Source organism: Lepidochelys kempii, chromosome 14 (assembly GCF_965140285.1).
Source record: "Lepidochelys kempii isolate rLepKem1 chromosome 14, rLepKem1.hap1, whole genome shotgun sequence".
Lineage (NCBI taxonomy): Eukaryota > Metazoa > Chordata > Testudines > Cheloniidae > Lepidochelys > Lepidochelys kempii.
This window is the reverse complement of record NC_136393.1, coordinates 36,154,163-36,173,003: the sequence shown is the minus strand read 5'-3', so window position 1 is coordinate 36,173,003 and position 18,841 is coordinate 36,154,163. Positions and strand designations below refer to the sequence as shown.

The 18,841-nt window shown below is 58.4% G+C and overlaps 1 protein-coding gene and 1 pseudogene across 2 annotated transcripts in view; both read left to right on the top strand.

Annotated features, from left to right (window-relative positions):
* The first annotated feature begins 23 nt into the window (after window positions 1–23).
* LOC140898142 (von Willebrand factor A domain-containing protein 5A-like) lies at window positions 24–16,869 on the top strand (annotated as a pseudogene). The gene is made up of 15 exons (XR_013634600.1): window positions 24–167; window positions 516–738; window positions 1,285–1,453; window positions 2,144–2,258; window positions 2,772–3,143; window positions 3,595–3,738; window positions 4,949–5,028; window positions 5,265–5,379; window positions 5,505–5,669; window positions 6,395–6,498; window positions 6,765–6,973; window positions 7,947–8,189; window positions 9,464–9,600; window positions 10,060–10,185; window positions 10,650–16,869. The product of XR_013634600.1 is annotated as a von Willebrand factor A domain-containing protein 5A-like (transcript).
* The window catches only part of LOC140898141 (olfactory receptor 6N1-like), a 35,379-nt gene continuing 28,336 nt past the window's right edge, over window positions 11,799–18,841 (top strand). The window contains 1 exon segment of the mRNA XM_073311585.1: window positions 11,799–11,872. The gene's annotated coding sequence lies outside the window, so the exon portion shown is untranslated.

Below are 18,841 nucleotides of genomic sequence, written 5' to 3'. Positions count from 1 at the left end.
GAGGCTTTGTGGCGGACGTGGGCTGCCAGCTGCTCCACAGGAACGAGGAGCTGGGGCCCGTGGAGGCGGTGTTCAAATTCCCCGTGGACGCTGAGGCGGCTGTCGATGCCTTCCAGGCCTGGCTGCGGGGGGCCTGCATCCAGGCCCATCTCCAGGAAAAGAGACAGGTGCTGGGGGGCAGGGGTCCTGGGGGGAAGAGAGGAGGGGGCCGGGCTGGGGGGATCTCGGGGTGACCCCATCTCTCCTGGCAGGTGCATGAGCTGTCCAGGGATGTGCTCGTCGGGAGGGCAGGGGATCTTGGGGGACAGGGGGATGTCGGGATGACCCCGTCTCTCCAGGAGGTGAACAGGGAAGTGCTGGCCGAGGGGCAGGGGAATATCGGGGGCAGAGGGATTTTGGGGGGCAGAGGGATCTCGAGGTGACCCTGTCTCTCCAGCAGGCATAGGAGCTGTATGGGAACATGCTGGCAGGGGGATGTCAAGGGGATCTCAGGGTGACCCCATCTTTCCTGGCAGGCACAGGAGCTGTATGGCGATGCGCTGGCCGGGGGGCAGAGCTCGTTTCTGCTGCAGCAGGAGGAGGCCGGGGGAAACGTGTTCAGCTGCTCTCTGGGGAATTTACCCCCCGGGGAGGAGGCGATGCTGACCCTGAGCTACACCTACGAGCTGCTGCTGGAGCATGATGGGGCCGCCCGCTACGTGCTGCCAACCGTGCTGCACCCTCGCTACACGCCCCACGGTGAGACCCACAGATCCCCCTGCAGCCTCGCTACACGCCCTCCAGTGAGACCCACAGATCCCCTACCCCCATCACTGTGAGACCCACAGCCCCCCCACACGCCCCATGGTGAGACCCACAGGTCCCCCCATACTCCCCTGTACTCCAGCTGTGTGCTTCCAGCCATGCTGCACCCCTTTGACATGCCTCATGTTGAGACCAGGCCTATAGGTGCCCTAGATCCCGCATAGCTCCCTGTACCACATAGCCCCCAGAACCCCAGCTACACACCCCATGGTGAGTGATCCCGCAGTCTGTAACCCCCTGAAATCTCCATAGCCCCTTCTACGTTACCCCACAGTGAAAGACCCACATAGCCCCCATAATGCCCAATAGGCCACCACTGTGTTCGCTGCGGTAAGTGACCCCCCCAGGGTATGTGACCCACCCCAGCCATCCTGAAATCCCCTGATATCCCAGCCCAATACCCCCCGAATACTTCATACCCCCCATCCTCCCCCCCACTCTCCCAGCCCCCTGGCCCTCACCCCGGGTCTCTCTCTGCAGGGTGGGATGGGGAGAACATCACCCAGGAGGTCCCGTGGGTCCTCCACGGGGAGCTGCCCTACACCCTGAGCCTAAGCGCCATGCTGCAGTCGCCCCACAGCATCCACTGCTCTCCAGCTGCCCCCTCACCCCCCTGAGCTATACAGCCAGGGATCTAACCACTGCCCAGGTAAGGGCTCACCCGGACACCTGGGTCCCGGCCATCCCCACTGGGAGGAGGGTGCTGGGGGTGGGTCAGGGGGGAGGGTTCTGGGGTGAGGAGTGGGTTCCAGGGAACGGGGCTGTGGGCTGGGGGGGAAGGTCCCAGGGGGTGAGAGATGTGGTGTAGGGCAGGGGGTGGGTCCCGAAAGGGGGAGCGTGGGCCAGACTCTTTGGGTGATTATGGGGGTGGGGGAATTGAGCGACTCCAACGGATTTGGGGAATTTCCCAATTTCTCTGGGGAAAATCTGGACAGGCTGAAATCTGCCAGTTTGGGGATGCAATCCCGGGCAGTCGCTGGGCTCTGTAAGTTTTTAGTGTCTGGGATTTTCCCTCGCCTTGTTTCTCAGTGGAAGTAAATGGAGGTGGGGGGACCAGGAAAATGCCACCCCCAAATTGGAAAGATTTAGCCCCCCCCAAAATGTCAAATTTTTGCAATTTTTCACCAGGAAAATCCAAGTTCCCGCATTGGCCTTTGGGATTGTTATTCCTTCTCTTCTCTCCACCTAACCGGGGGGGTGGGGGGGGCAGCCAGCGTTCCCAGGGTCTGCCCCGCACCCTGTCTCCATTGGGGGGTGCCGAGCCGGGCGCGAGAGCCAGCGGGACCCTGCCCCCCCCCAGGAACTGTGTGGAGGTGACTGTGTGTCTGTCGCCCCCCAGGTGTCACTGGCCCAGGCCCCCCCGTGGGACCGGGACTTGGAGCTGCTGGTGTATTACACGGAGCCACCCAAACCCAGCGCGGTGCTGGAGGCGGGGCTGCCCGGAGCCGAGCCAGGTGCGGGAGGGGATCCTGAACACTACTACCCCTGTGCGGGGGCGCAGAGGGGGATCCATGGGGTGGGGATCTGGGGAGGGTGAGGTAGGTGCTGAGCGGTGACATGGGATCGGGGGGGGGCACGGGGCAATGAGGGGGATGATGGGGGAAAGGGGGGTCCTAGGACTGCTGTAGGTGGGTGCTGGGGGAATCTGGGGGCAAGCGAGGGTCAGGGGACAGGAGCGGGGGGGGTCTTGGCGGAGCTGGCCTTGACAGGGCGGGGTGTCTGGGAGCAGGCGGGCACTGGGGAGCACTGCAGGTTTGCGGGGCATGGGGGAGAACTGGGGATGGGAGAGCAGGCACTGGGGGGCTGGGTATTGGGGGTGGGGGGATCTAAGGAGAGAGGGGGTGGGGGGAGGGACAGAGCAGTGGGAGTGGGTCTCTGGGGGCAGTCATGGGGCTCTGAGGGGGCGGCTCACAGGGGCTCGACCCCACGCCCACCCCATTTAGGGGCTGGCCCCCATCTCCCCGCAGGCTCCCTAATGGGCGACCCGACCGTGGTGATGACCCTGCTGCCCAGAGTGCCCCAGGTAGTGCCAGCCCAGAGCCAGCCGGGGAGTTCATCCTCCTGCTGGGCCGCTCCGGCAGCACGGCCTGCCCCATGGACGCAGAGACCTGTCCCGCCAGCGCATCAACAGCACCAAGGGACGGCCAGGCGGGAGGCTGCGCTAGATGGGCCCGTGGGGCCGTGCCGGGGGAGCAACCCAGGCTGGCTGGGCCCGTGGGGCTGACTCTCCATCCGTATGTCTGTCCCCAGGAGACCCTGGTCCTCCTATTGAAGAGTTTTCCCCTGGGCTGTTATTTCAACATCTATGGCTTTGGGTCTGAGTTTGAGTCCTTCTACCCGTGAGTCCGAAGGGCAGGGAGGGGGCTGGCTGGGTTAGGGGGCAAGGCTGGTTAGCGGACAGAGGGTGTCTCTTGGTTAGGGGGCAGGGCTGGTTATGGAGCAGGGTGTGTCGGTGGGTTGGGGACAGGGCTGGTTAGGGAGCAGGGCTGGTTAGGGGGCAGTGGGTGTCGGTGGGTTGGGAGTCAGGGCATGTCTGTTTGTTGGGGGCAGGAGGTGTCCGTGGGTTGGAGACAGGGCTGGTTAGGGGGCAGGGCATGTCTGTTTGTTGGGGGCAGGGTGTGTCTGTGGGTGGGGGGCAGGCCTGGTTGGGGGACAGGCGTGTCGGTGGGTGAGGGGGCAGGGCTGGTTGGGGGACAGGGGTGTCGGTGGGTGAGGGGGCAGGGCTGGCTGGGGGCAGGGTGTCCCTGGCTCCGGCTGTCTCAGCCCCAGACCTGTCGGCGCCCCCCGCAGGCAGAGCGTGGAGAATACCCAGCAGACCAAGGCCGAGTCCCTGAAGCGCCTCCAGCTGCTCCAGGCTAACCTGGGGGCACCAAGATCTTGGAGCCACTACGAGCCGTTTACCGCAGCCCCTGCCGGGACGGGCACCCACGCCAGGTACCGGGGTGCCAGGGCCAGCCGGAGGGGCATCCTGGGGCGGGCCTGGAGGGTGATTGTGGCGCCGAGGGGTGATGTGGGGGGTCTCAGAGAGGGATGCGGGCCTGCGGGGACAGACTCACAGACTTTCAGGACCGAAGGGAACATCATGATCATCTCATCAGGCCCCAGCTCCTCGCCCGCCACCCCCCCCCCGTGACACTGCTCAGCTCCTCGCTCCCCCCGGGGACAGCCCCGCCCCTCAGGCTGAGTCACCGGCACCCCCAAACCCTGAGTTACAGGCGTCAGGTCACAGCGACTCCCCCAAGTTGCTCCGGTTCAAAGCAGTGAGTGCCCCAGGCTGCTGAAGGAGACCAACCCCCTCGGGTCTCTACCAGTCTGAGCCAGGGGAAAATCCTTTCCCCACCCCACACGTGGGGGTCAGCTTGCCCAGAGGATGAGGGCGAGACCCCCCCAGCCAGCCCCCTAGGAAGGATTCTCTGCAGTAACTCTGAGCCCCGCCCCCCCCACTCCCAGTGCCCCGCTGCCGCCCATGGGGTGTTTGCTCCCAGCTGTTGCTGTGGGCCATACGCCATTACAGGCGCCTCCTTGCCAGCCCTCCCTCCCCCCTGCCCCGCTCCCCTCGGAGGCTGTTCAAGGGGGAGACCCTGGGAGAGGGGATCGGAGAGGGGCTGGGAGCCCTGTGGGGCAGCCGAGCGGGGCCAAGAGGTTGCTCGGAGTGGGACTGGGGCTCTGGGCCAGATGGGGGGCCAGTGCCCCTGGGGGTGTGAGCAGGACGTGGCAGGTAGCAACTGCCAGGGGCGGGTACCTCTGTATAGAGCTGGGAGGGGCAGCGCTTTGTGCTGTGCCCAGCTCTGGGGGGTGCCCTGCAGCCGGGAGGAGCAGGGAGGTCACTGGTGGGGGGGTCAGGAGGGAGTTCATGGAAAAGTGCCCACAGCAGTCGGTGGGTTCTTGTCTCCAGGGGCCGGTGAACAGGTGATGGGTTGGGGTCATGCCTAGGGGTTGGGGGTCACAGAGATAGGGGAGGTCAGCAGTCCCCGTCTGTCAGCCCCTCAAGGGAGATCTCTGGGAAGGGAGGGATGGGGCTGGGGGTCTCTGGGAGGGTCAGTGGGGCAGACTCTCCAGGGGGCTGGTCCCATTCCCAACAGGGAGGGGGTGTCTCTGGGGCGGTTGGGGTCCCCGGCTCTGACAGAGTCTCTCCCCCGCTCAGCTGTTCGTGTTTACGGACGAGGAGGCAGAGAACACCCAGGACATCATTGCAGAGGTGCAGCATCATCGGGGGACCCACAAGTAACTGGGGGTGCCTAACCCCATTAGCATTGCCATCATGTGGATCCCCACCACCATAGTGCCCAGCATCTGCCCAACCCTTTGCCTCACCCTGCCTCCCAGCCCCGCCAGCATGGGGAGCCCCCCCCAGTCCAGCCAGCCCTACTGGCCCCTCTCCAACTGCCCTGCCCCCCCCAGAGCACTGGTTGGGTCCCACCAGCTCTGCCCCTCCCCCTCCAGTCTCTGCCCCCCATCAGGTGCTTCTCCTTCGGCATCAGGGACAGGGCCTCCACGGCTCTGATCAAAGGCTTCGCCCGAGGAGTGGGGGGCAGCGCCGAGTTCATCACCAGCCAGGATTGCACACAGCCAAAGGTGAGAACCCAGCAATCCTGGCTCCTAGCTCCCCCATTCGAGCCTACTAGACCCCACTCCCCTCCAGAACTGGGGATAAGACCCAGGCGTCCTGGCCCAACCTGTGTGTGCCGGTCCCGCGCCAGGTGCCGCAGTCTCTGAAGTGGGCCATGCAGCCAGCGTTGACTGGGATCTCACTGAGCTGGGATCTGCCCCCTGAGATGCAGGCGGAGCTGCTGCATTGGGACCCCGAGGTGATCTTTGCTGGGCAGCGGTGCCTCGTCTACGCCCAGCTCCGCGGTCAGCCCCAGGTGAGAGAGCGAGGTCCCCCGAACTGGGGTGCCCCCAGGGCATGTGGTCAGTGACTGAGCCAGGAGTCCCACAGTCCCCTCCTGGGTGATAACTCTGACCCCTAACGATGGCTATTGGCTGGAGCTCCCTGTGCTACCCCAGCCCCATTGTTCTGAATGGGGAGAGTTCACTCTGACCCCTAATGATGGCCATTGGGTCAGGGGTCTCTGTGCTACCCAAGCCCCATTGATTTCAGTTGGGATTGTTAACTCTGACCCCTCACGATGGCCATTGGGCTGCAGGTCTCTGTACTAGCCTGGCTGCATTGATCTCAGGGCCGGTCTACACTACAAATGTTCATCTCCTGCCGACGTAGCACTGTCTGCACGGGGGGCTACGGTCGGTGTAACTACGCCGCTCATGGGTGTGGATTTTTCATGCCCCTGAGCGATGTAGTTCTACCAAAGTATGTCGTGTAGATGAAACCTCAGTGGGGATCGATAACTCTGACCTCTGATGATGGCCACTGGGCTGGAAGTCTCTGTGCTACCCCAGCCCCATTGAGCTCAATGGGGATTGTTATCTCTGGACCCTAATGATGGCCATTGGGCTTAGGAAGCCAGCCCCCCAACTGGTGTTAATTGGGTGTATTTGACCCCTTTATTCTGTAAGCTGGGTCTGAGGGGTCCCAGGGCATCTTCTGCTGCCTTGCATTCCGCCTCTGACCACCTTTCTTTCCCCGCAGCCCCGAGACATTCCCATGGGGGGCATCACCCTGCAGTACCGCATCCAGGACCAGACCTACAAGGAGACGCTGCAGTTCTCCCTGCAGCCACAGGATGGAGACAGGTGACAGCAATGCTCCCCTGGCTCCCATCCCCCACCCCAGGCAGCTGGGTCCTGCCCCCCCACGTCCTCACCCCAGCAGAACAGAGACAGGATGGGACCAGCCCCCTTCTGTGACCACTAGACCGCACTCCCTTCCCGGGGCCAGGATAGAACCCAGGAGTCCTGGCACCCTCACCCCCCATCCTGCTAGACCCTGCACCCCTCCCCGCAGCGGCTGGAACCCAGGTGTCCAGGGCTGACCCCGTGAATCTCTCTCCCTGGCACAGGCTGCCCGTTCACCGGCTGGCAGCCAAGTCGCTGCTGCTGGAGCTGGAGGGGGCCGTGGGCACGGGGTTGGAGGGGGACGGGCGCCGGGTACTGGAGGCCAGCCTGAGCTCGGGGGTCGTCTGCTCCCTCACGGCCTACATGGGGGTGGACATGGAGCGGGGGCAGCTGGTGCAGGGGCTGCTGGTGAGACGGGATGTCCTGCTGGCAGGTAACCCCCGAAGGGGCTGGGGCTCCTGGCGCCAGGGGGGGACCCAGCATGTGGGGGGAACTCGGGTGGGAGGGGGAACCTGGTACTGGGGGAGGTGGAGGGAATTCAGACAGGGATCCCAGCACGGGGGGATCCCAGTGTAAGATGGGGGGACCCAGCGTGTGAGGGGAACTCGGGTGGGAGGGGGAACCTGGCACTGGGGGCGGTACGGGGAGGTGGGGGGAACCAGGCGCCAGGGAGGGGGGCAATTCAGGGAGGGATCCCAGCACGGGGGGAACCCAGAAGGGGCATGCAGGGGGCGTCATGTTTATGGGGTAATGTCCCTTTGCCCCTCTCCCTGCCCCCCTGACTCCCGGGGTCTGTGCTGTCCCCTCCCTGCTCCAGGGCAACGCGGACCCCAGGGCTGGCAGGGTGAGATAGGGAGTAGCCCACGGGGGTGTGTCTTCCCCGCCCCCCGCCCCCCCGCAAGCCGGAAGAGTGGGACCTGTGCCGGACAGAGGCAGACAGGCATGCAGAGACCCAGAGTCAGACAGGGATAGAGACCGAGAATCAGCCGACAGACCCAGACGGGGACAGGACGGAGAGACGCAGAGAGAGAAACAGACCCAGTCAGACAGACAGACCGACCCGGACAGATGCAGGGACAGGAGGGGCGGGCACATTGCTGTCATGAGCAGACCTGGCTAGTAGGGGCCTCTCACCCCCTGGCATCCTGCCCTCAACCATGGAGTGCAGCACCCACCCCTGCATCCCCTGGGGCTGGAGGAGGGGTCCTGGCTGGTGGGAGAAGAATAGGGCTGTGGGGACTGGATCTGGGGGTCACAGCCAGGGGGGAAGGGGCAGGAGCTGGGAGATCCTGTCTATGATGGAGCTGTGGGGAGAGGAGGATGGGGCTGGGTGTGGGGGGGTCCCAGCTCGGGGAAAGGGGCTGGGGGGTATGGAGGACGGGTCCCAGCGGTGCGTTGGCTCTAAGTGTCTGGGCGGGGGGCGGAATTCTCTTCCCTCCCTTTGCTTCTCTGGGTCTGTTTTCGTGTCCGTCTGTCTCTGTGTCTGTCCATCTACTCGCTAAATTTCGATTTCATCATGGACTATACGGAGATGATAGACTGCGTCTCGAGAGACCCCATCTGCGAGCGGCCGGCGAGCGGAGTGCGCCTGGACGAACCGAACCAGCGCAGCGTCTTCGGGCGCTTGTCCCGTGACTTGGCTGCGGCACGTGAGTACCTCTGCCCCGCGTGCCTGCAGCTCCCAAAGTCCAGCGCCGGCCATCTCCTCCCTCGCAAGCGCCTGTCCTGGTTCCGTGGCCTCCCAAAGCTCAGCCGGGGGGGCCCAACACAAGGGCAGACAGTCCTGCAATCAGGGGGCCCCACCGGAGACAGCACCCCAGAACGGTGAAGGGGGCTGGGAGTCAGGACTCCGGGGGTGGGCCAACGCCAGGGTGACGCTTCATCAGGTTAGAGACCCATGTGCCCGGAAGGTCATGGAGCTGTGCAAGTCTTTAAAAACGACATAGAAAACGAAGGAAATTCCTGGGTGAAAAACCTTTGTGTCGCTGAGGGAGGGGGAATTCTTGGCTGTTTTTTTTTTGTGTGTGTCATGAAGCAAATTATGTTGAAAGAAAATGAATAAAAAAATAAGGAAACCCCCAGGCAAAAAACTCTGTGAAGGTGGAATTTGGGGTGTAAGGTTTGTGTCAGTGAGCTAAGGATGTGTGTGGGGAGCGGCGGGGGGGGGTGAGATCAGTAGTTTTTCATAACAGGAATGTCTCTGAGCAGTTTTCTGTGAAATAAACCCAGAGGGAAATTCCCAGGCAAAAAAACCTTATGAAGCTGGGTCTGAGCTTGGAGGTTTGTACAGGCGAGTTCAGGGGCAAAAGTCTTTATTGGCACCTTCTGGTTTATAAACGAAGAAACCCACGAAAGGCAGAAATTTTAAAGTGAAGGTTACCTTAAAACCTGCATTTGGAGAGTCTGGAAATACAAAGTGACTGTAGCCCAGATAACGTTAACTCTGCCCCGTAACCCTGGCCCATGCATGGCTATACTATCATATAGACTCTGTAACATCCCATCCCCCGCTACCCCTTTAGACTCTTGTGTCTCTCTCCAGACATAGGTCCTTATCGCAGGTTGTAGTGGGGGATGGTTCCGGGGTCAGACTGTGATTGAGAAACACTGTGGGGTCGTGGAATTAATGCCTGGGCAGGAACAGTCACAGGGAGTTGGGTGCCCATCTCGGATTGAAAGTTAATTGTCATCCCATGGGTGCAAGAAGGGTCAGAGTTAAGGATGTTTGTGGTGGGGTAAAGGGTGCAGAAGAGCAGGTAAAGGGTGCAGAGGAGCAGGTTAATGACACCCCTGGAGAGACAGAGATAAGGACACACAGAGGGTGACAGTTAAGGTTGTTGGCTGTCCCCCAGCCTGGACAGGCCATGTCGCTGTTCTGTACCCACAACCTGTGCCAGCCCCATCTCCCTGTGTCTCTCCCCAGAGCGGGCACCGGAGGAGTCTCCCTTGCTGAGGCTGGTGTCTCTGCAAAATGCCAACGTCTGGTGGAACCTGGACCCCCGGCTGGCTGCTGTGCTGGGGGTGAGCGGGACCAACGCCAGGGTGAGGATACCCAGTGAGGTGAGCGGGGGTGCAGAGGAGAGGGGAGAGATCGGGGGCAGGTGCCATGGGTTGGGCCTGTTCTCTGCTCCCAGATGAGATTGGTGGGGGGTAGTCTGTGGGTGACTGGATTAAAGGACCCCTGAATCTGGAGCCCAGTGGGCGAGACGGGCCCAGATCGGGGGGCTGGGAACCCCCTAACGGGGTCGGAGCATTGGATTGAGGGGGCCCAGGGCCAGGTGGAGGCGCCCAGGTTGGGCTCTGTCTCAGGCCATCTCTCCACTCCCTGGACATGGCACTGGGCATCTGGGTAGAGGGTCCACGGTGCTGGAGCGGGGGCTATAGGAACCCTCCGAGTCGGGGTGGGGGGATGGAGTGGGGGGTCCGTAGAAAAGGGGGAGGGCTGGGTGAGGGATGGAAGTCAGGGGAGGGGGCCAGGCTGGGCGCTGACTCAGGCTGTCTCTATCCTGCCCCCCACAGGACGTGACCCCCAGCATCTGGGCCACAGTGCTGGCCATGGTCTGGCTGCACGGCCGGGCCGTGGGGCAGCCCGACGAGTCGAGCTGCTGGAGGCCAAGGCTGTGGGCTGGGTGCGGGACTGAGCAGGTGAGAGGGGGCCTGTGGGGTGGGGGGCAGGGACAGGGTCCAGGGACTTGATCCTAAAGCCCCTGCCCCATGGGGCCCCTGAGCCTGGGCCCCTGGAACCTCCATCCTCATGCCCCTGTTCCCACGGCCCAGAGCCATGAGCCTGCCCACCATGTCCCATAGCCCAGCCTCCTTCAGGGCCCTGAGAGCTTGTGCCCTATGGGTCCCAGGGCCCCCATTCCTGCGATTCCTGTGCCCCAGGGTCCCACAGCCCAGCCCTCAAGAGCCCCCATCCCCAGCCTCTCCCCATCCCAATCCCAGCACCCTTCTGGGATTTCCGTGCCCCGCCCCCCAGCACCTTTACTTCCCAGCTTCCCAACCCCCACGCCAATCCCGCACGTGCTGTGAGCTCTGTTCCCTTTGCCCCCAGGCCCTCCCCTCGTTCCCCAGGCTGGTGTCTCTCCAGTACCCCCCTCTCATTTCAGGGGCCCAGCTGAGCGAGTGCCTGGAAGCTGCCAACGCCCTGCTGGGCTGCAACGATGGCCCTGCCATCTTCGGGCTCTGAGCCCCCTCCAGGATCCCCGCACTCGCTCCCCAAACTACCCTGGGCGTCCAACTGGAAGCCCGAGGGCCAGCAGGGGCCACTGGGTGCAGACCCACCTGGCCAGCCTGTGCCCAGCCCGGAGCAAACCCCCAGCTGGGATCCCACCACTGCCACCAATTCAGATGCATCTGCCTCCCGCTGGCTGAAGAGGAGCGATGGCTGCCCCCCGGCTCCACCCCACTCTGACCCACTGTTGCATAACCCCCACGCTGCTCACAGCCGCTGCCTCCTCTCCGCATTGTGGGGGAGTCCTCGTGATCGCCTGCATCAATGTTGCACATTTCTTCGCTTTTTACAAATGACTGAGGGGTCCCTCTGTAAACAGCCCCCGGCCCCCACCCCAGAGGTGGCTGCACTGACCTCGCCCTGCATGAGCCATCCAGTGTCAACCTCGTCCCATCTGCACGGAGTTCCACTGTTGGACAGCCAGGCAGACCAACCGGATCTTTGCTTGTCCAAACACGACCTCCTTTTGTCGTAATGGCAGTTTTCTCTTTGCTGGACAATCCTGAATGCAAACACGAGCACAGTGATTGGCTTAATTCTTCATTTCCTCTCTGCCTAGGTCCAGACTAGAGCTGGTCAGTCATTTTCCAGCTGAACAATGCTGTGTTGGCAAATGCAATTCCGCGGTGAAGGCTGAAAGGTGGAATCAGGCAGCAGATGGAGGAAGCTTGCCCCATGCTGCGTGTTGTGAATCTGTCCCCATTCACCAGCTGCTGAATTCTCTACCACAGGAAGAAATGCTTCAAAACCTGACCGTCCATCTCGACGGTTAATGCTCACGCTGTGTCCATCCTGGACAGCACCGGGCCCTTCTCAGGACATCCTGGGACTCAAGCAAACGATGAAAGACCTCAGCTGGTTAATTCCCTGGAAAGAAAGTGCTATTTTTATCAAGAAACTGCAGGAACATAAGGAAGAAGCAAACAGTTTTCCCACTTCATGTTAGCCAGCACTGACCTCCTTTGAACAGCTTTCACCATATGACTCTGTGCTGGGAGGTGTCCCTATTTCAGCCTTTCCGTGTCTGAGAAGGCAACTCAACAAATTCAATTTACAGCCACATTGTGCAGCGACTCCAGGGAAGGATTAAGATACCAGGTAATGGATTAATTGCCTTAAGGCCTGAAGGAATGCTGCCCTGGGACGGAGATTTCCCCAAAGGCCAGACGGAATTCAGAGATCTTAATTCTCACTTCCCGCTATGAATAGGGGAACTTCAATACCAGCGGTGACATCCTGGCCCCATTGAAATCAAAGGGTGTTTTGTCTTTGACTTCAATGGGCACAGTATTTTAGCCCATATTACTAGGCTTTTGCAAATTAAACCCTGTGGCTGGGATTTTGGAAGAAGTGGTTGAGGCACCCAGTTCCAGGGGATTTGTCCTCTTTGAAAATGCCAACCTCCTATCCTGGTCCAAACCACCTGAAGTCAGAGGAAAGGCTCTTTCAGAGAGAGCTGGGGAACCAGCTCCCATTGAAAACTCCAGCCGGCGTGAGTCTTTCCAGTGGTCTTTAGATAAACTCCGTTGGTAGAAGCTAATTGCCTAGCTCCCTTCGGTGCATTTGGATATCCCAGCTTCCAGCTGACTCTAGTGGACTTTGAAGCAGAGCCAGTCTGTATACCTGAGCCGATAGATAGATAGATAGAAAATCCACACACAGAATAACAAAATAAAATCATACGACTGTCTGTACTCACACGTATGTGACCAAAGACAGCCTCACGTACTGTAGCACACCCATTAATGTATGAACCCTCCAGCCTGTAATGCCCCATCCCTTCCCGTCTGGTCCTGGCTCCTAGGTCCTCTCCTTGGCTCTGTTTGGGCTTGGCATGCTAGCGACTAGGGCAGGGACTGGCTCATGGCGTTCCCGGGTTCTGTTTTGGTTCCTGGAGGCAAATGTGGCCTAGCGGGTTGAGTAGTGGGGACTGGGACTCAGGACTTCTGGCTTCTACTGTGGTAAAAGCATCACAGAGAAACCAAGACAAGAAACCGATGTAAACACGCTGAGCATAGCAGGAGTCACGCGTCAGTCTTATGGGGCCCCAGCAGGTCAGAGTCTTTCCAACGCTTCCGCCAGCCCAGAAGGTCCTGTCCGTCGATGGGTCCGAGTCAGTTCAAGCTCATCCTTTCAGAGCAAAAGTCCTTTCTTTGTTTCCTGGTTTCTGGAAAAGCCAGCTTAACCCAATGTGTGCGAACCCCCGTGAGGGCGTGGAACTTCTGGGGAGCGGATCAGTTTGCGGTGGGGTGTCTACACTGCATTGTAAACCCAGGCTTGTGGACTCGGTGTTTCCAAGCCTGTGCTTGAGTGTCCACGCTGCATTGGAAGCCTGGGTTTACAATGCTGGGTCTGGGTTAGCTGTGCTAACATGTTCATACTGCACTGTGCAGACCTTCTGACTCGGGTCTGCGGCTTGACCCACGTCCACACTGAACGGTGACAGGGCTTGGACCCGAGTCTCAGTGGGAGTCGGGCTCTGACCCATCCCCCGAGCAGCATCCTAGGACCCTGGCCCTGAGTGCTTCCTGTGCTGAGTCAGACTGATCTGTGTGCACGCAGAAGGGGGCCTTGGGCTCAGACATGAGTCAGAACCTGGGCGTAGGGTGCAGTGTAGACATAGATGGTTAGTTGATTTGCTCTACTCACCCCTCCCCTGGTATTTTTGGTTCCTGGAGGAGCTGGTATAGCCCTTTCCCATGGAGTTATGTACAGTTCCTGGCCCACAATGATACATAAACTTAATACAGTGTGGTCCTCAAAATATTGATGGGGTGCAATATCTAAGACTGGCCTGCAGAGAGCATCCCAGTGATGCCCTGGATTGGGGAACATGGGTGCTGAGTTCGATTCTCAGCTCTGTCACTGAATCATAGCGTCATCTTGGGTAAGTCTCTTCATTGCTTTGTGCCTCAGTTTCCCCTTTGAAAAATAGGGATGAGGATGCTGATGATATTCCCACTTCCAGTTGTGCTATGAGGATAACTCGAAAAATACTTGGGAGTCGGATACGACAGTGCTGGGTGCAGTATAATACCTGGGGTAGATACATGATGGGTAACATCTTGGTCAGTTACTGTAGCAGAAATAGTTCTGAGCAAGAAACTTCACTTATCAAATGTATAGTTCACACCTCCTCTTGGAATAAATCCTTTAATCTTTGAGTCAGCAAGAGTAAACCTAGACCATCCCTGACAGGTGTTTGTCCAACCTGGTTTTAAAAACCTTCAGTGACGGGGATTCCACAACCTCCCTTGGAAGCCTGTTCCGGAGCTCGATTACCCTGAGAGAGAGGGAGAGCGAGTTTTTCCTAATATCCAATCTGAATCTCCCTTGCTGCAGATTAAGCCCATTGCTGCTTCTCCTCCCTTCAGTGGCAATGGAGAAAAATGGATCACCGTCCCCTTCAGAACAGCCCTTCGCTTATTGGAAGCCTGTTGGCAGGTCCCCCTCAGTCTTCTGGTCTCAAGGCAAAATATGCCCAGTATTTTAACCTTTCCTCACAGGTCAGGTTTTCTAACTCTGGTCACTTTTGTTGCTCTCCTCTGGACTCTCTCCAATGTGTCCACATCTTTCCTTAAGTGTGGTGCCAAGAACCGGACACAGTACCCCACTGCGGCCTCGCCAGGGCCGAGTAGAGCAGGACAGTTACCTCCTGCGTCTTACACACGACCCTCCTGTTAATACAGCCCAGAATGCGACCAGTGCTAGGGCCTGTGTTACACACGAGGGAAGATGAGATGGTCCCATAGATTCCAAGGCCAGAAGAGACCAGGGAGTCATCCCCTTCCATCCAGTCCCTATAATGCTGCTTCCCTCTCATTCCTTATCCTTTGCTGCCCTCTGGCGACCGCATGAAGCAGCCAGAATTTCATGGAGATCTGCTGTATTCTCCATCTTTTCTCTTTACCAGTTCACTTCCAAATGCTTCCCATTTGTCAGTCCAAACTCCTAATCAGCAAGGGCTGGTTGGGGCGCTTCGACTGTGGATGGGATCGCAGCGCCCCAGGCACCCACTGAGATTTGCCTTTGTATTAAGTCACCAGCAGGGAACGCACGTAGGCCCCAATCCTGGTGACACAGGGCCAATGGGAGGTTGGCCTTTGATCTCAGTGGGGACAGGTTTTGCCTTCACTGTCTGTCTAGGTAGGTAAATGCCTCTGAGCACTGTCGTGTCTGAGCACACGCAGGGAGGAGATGAGTCCAGTGGAGCTACGGCCGGGTCACACCACCTGGGGATCTGCCCAGTGACTCCAATGGAGTGACGGCTGATTGTGGGCCAGATCCTCAGCTGGAGGCAGAGTTTAAGGTTGATATTTTCCAATCCTGACAAGGTGATTTGGGCACACAATTCCCATCATATTTAGTTTGAAAACATCAACCTACGTGACGCGCTCAGTGCCACACAGGGAGTCTGGGGCAAAGCCAGGAACTGAGCTGGGAGTTCCTAGGGCCAGTCCAATGCCTCCAACACACGCTCAGCCGTCACCGCCACGCTGGGGTCTGTAGGTGAGGGTCTCTGGCCTGTGCTATGCCCAGAACAGACTATATCACGGGGGTCCCTTCCGGCCTTGGAACAGCTGGGAACCTATACGTCTCCTAGTGAAACTGATCCGTGGCTGTTCAAAAGAATCGTTTAGCATTAAGCATCCTGCTCCTCAATGAAAATTGCAACCTCTGCTTTTCCCAAATGAACAGTTTTAGGAAGATTGATTTGTGACCAACATTTTCAAATTGGGGGACCTAAAATTAATAATTAGGCTGGAATTAGGCACCTAAATCCGACTGAATTTCAATGGGATTTGGACATCTAGCTTCTATAAAGCTGCTTTCAGAGTGCCAAACTTAGCTCTCATCTGGCACAACCGTAGACCTCAGCCCCATTTGGCGAAACTGAGGCACAGAGAGGAGATGGGACATACTTTCAAAAGCATCTAATCCTAGTATCCAGAGGGACAGGTTTTTAAAGGTATTTAGGTGCTTTGTGGAATTTTCACAAGTGCTTAAAGGAGTTAGATGCCTAACTCCCCTAGAAATGAAGAGAAATTGGGCATCCAAATCCCTTCGGCAGTTTGAAAATCTTAGCCTTAATGTCTCTGTTATGGTCTGGGTGTGTTTTTCAGGATTGCTGGGCAGCCCTGGCTCCCAGACAGGTCACTGAGAAATGCAGGTGCCCAACATACCTACAAGTCTGGCCACTTTGATTAGTAAGGATTTTTGCTGGCTAACTTTAGGCACCTGAGTTTGAAAACTTTTGCATAAGTGATTTGGCTGAGGTCGCAAAGACAGTCAGGGCCACCTCCGATATTAAAGCTAAGGTCTCTGGATCCCCATCATGTGCTCCAGACTATTCTTATGAATTCTTCTTCTTCTCCAAACTTACACCAGTGAGACCAAGGTTAGAAACTGACCTCTGGAGACAAATCAGGGTCTCAGGTGCCCCAATGCATTAACCCCACTTAAGTCACGGAAGGTGAATTCTGATTCACACTATGAAGACCCAGAACTGTAACAGAAGTTTAACATTTTTGGTGATATATTGCTCTGTGTGTATGTATATATGTGAGGAAGGTGGAATTTTTGGTTATATTTTTATGACCTTACTATGTGCCTTGGTTTCCCCTCTATGTCACGTGGTTACCCAGTGCGGGGGAAAAGGACTCCCTGTGTTTTCAGGAAAGGCTAAAAGACAGAGGAGTGTGCCTGTCAGCTCCCTGTCTGGGTGGCAGGAAGAGTCGTTAAGGAACTGGTTGAAACTGACCCAGATGAACAAGGGGGCCAGAGAGACAATGCCAGCGCTGCCTGGATTTTCCCCCTTCTCGCAGGGAAGCTGAGCCAAGACACCCACCTGCCAGCTGGAGAACGGAGGACTGGGAAGGGGTGAGCTGGGGGGTCAGAGGCGGCTTCCGGACGCTCTCTCTCCTGGGAACTGACTGCAGAGGTTCGACAGACACAGCCTGGACATGGGGTTCACTGCGGCTGGGTGGGGCCCCGGGCTGACCAGAACGGACGACGTTTTCACCTTCATTTCTCTCTGCTAACTTAAGAGCTTCCTAGGCTGTGTCTACGTGACTAATAAACCCAGCTGTTTTGCACACGCTGCCCGAATGTTACCGCAAATCCTGGGGGAGGTGCCCGGGTCCCTGCACAGTGGACACGTCTCTCTCAGGAGTCTGGCTCCGCTGGACAGAGCTCACGGGATGAAGCAGGGGGGCTGGAGCCCCAGAGGGTCAGTCCAGGAGGTGGTGAGGCCACGTGGCCTCCCCTGAAGGGAGAGTGAGACCCTTTGGGGGTCTAGCCCATCGAAGGGGATCCGCCAAGGGACTGTTCCAAAGCTGGGGGCGCAGCATGGATCCTGTGGATCTGGGACAGTATGTGTGTGAGGGTGTTCCCCCTGCCGGAGGCTGTGGGATCTCCTGTGTATTTGTTTCAGAGTAACAGCCGTGTTAGTCTGTATTCGCAAAAAGAAAAGGAGTACTTGTGGCACCTTAGAGACTAACCAATTTATTTGAGCATAAGCTTTCGTGAGCTACAGCTCACTTCATCGGATGCATACTGTGAAGTGAGCTGTAGCTCACGAAAGCTTATGCTCAGATAAATTGGTTAGTCTCTAAGGTGCCACAAGTCCTCCTTTTCTTTTTGTGTATTTGTGTGTGTGTTTTGTTGTTGTCCCCGGCTGGAGGGAATGAGACCTGCTCAGTGTGTGGGTGCGGGTGCATGCATCCCTGCTGTCCTCTTCTCTCGCTCGGGTGTGGGGCAGGATGCGTATTTCCCTTCTGCGCCCTCTCGGAAGGAAGGACACTTGTTCTGTGAGAGTGGGTGGGTGAGGGGGGAGAAGTGCAAGCTGCTTTGTGATGCATGGAGACAGCTCAGTTCTGGCCTGGGCCTGGCCTGGCAGGGGCTGCCAGAGCTCAGAACTCCACAGAAATACCAGAGCTCTGAGGACGCAGGGCCTGGGCCAGGCTCCTTCGCCTGCGTGCTGCAGACAGGGCAGGAGCAGTGCAGGAGGAGAGCTGCCGGTCACAACTGTGGTGCATTGACAGAGCTCTGGTGTGGGGTGGACTTGGATCGCAGAGGGTCAGGACAGATGGGAACTGTCAGCGCTGTGTGTTTGGGGCAGGGCAGCAATGACAGCTCCTTGCTGTGATGTATGGGCAGCTTTAGGATGGGCACAACAGGGGTATTGTCAGTCAGGGCTGAGATCCCTCAGCAGAGCTGTCAGGGAGTCAGGGCTGGGACCGCAGGGGGCTGCGGGTCGGGATGGAGGGGCAGCAGCACAGCTGTGTGTGTGTGAGCCCAGAGATGGAACGGGGTGGGGGAGAAGGGGGCTGTGGGTGAGGACCGAGGACATCGGCAAAGGTAGGGGTTGCGGGCAGGACAGCAATGCCCGTCAGTCACTGAGGCCTAGAAACCCAGAATTGCCTTTTGCTTAGTGCCACTGGGCGGTGATGCCTTTGCTAACCTCGTGGGAAACTGAGGTTTGTTTACATGTCTGTTTCACTGCACCCCCCCACCCCCCAGCAAGCCCCTCACATTCCCTTACTACCTGAGGGTCTGATGGAATTTACGAAGGGGGGGATCACCTGTCACAGGCACTGGGAATGAATGGCTTGATTTCTTTGGCTTTACCCATCAGGGCTATCTGCATAGGAACAGGCCTGTCCCTTCCTTTGTCTAACTTTAATCAATGCCTCTGAGTTTCTGTTCTAATCAGTCCCCACGAGACTGCCACCGAGACTGGCATTTCCTGGCAGTGTTGCCATTCTAATGGCCCGCGGCGGGACCCATTAAAGCAACGAGTAACTTTGTTTCTGCTGCTGGCCCGTAATTCCTCGAGAGAGTTGTCAGCTCTCCAGGCCGGGCCCAGCCCTGTGCTGGGCTGAGCCCTTCTCCGAGTCCTCATTAAGACAAGCGAAGTTCTAATGATCAGCGCGTCCTCCTGTCGGTCTCGGTACACTCACAGACGCTGCAAGGCTCATTGGAGAGAGTTCTTTTTAGAAGGAGCTTTGCTAACAGGAATGGTTTTAATGAGCACAGAATGAAGCAGCCTTTTGGGTTGGTTTGTTT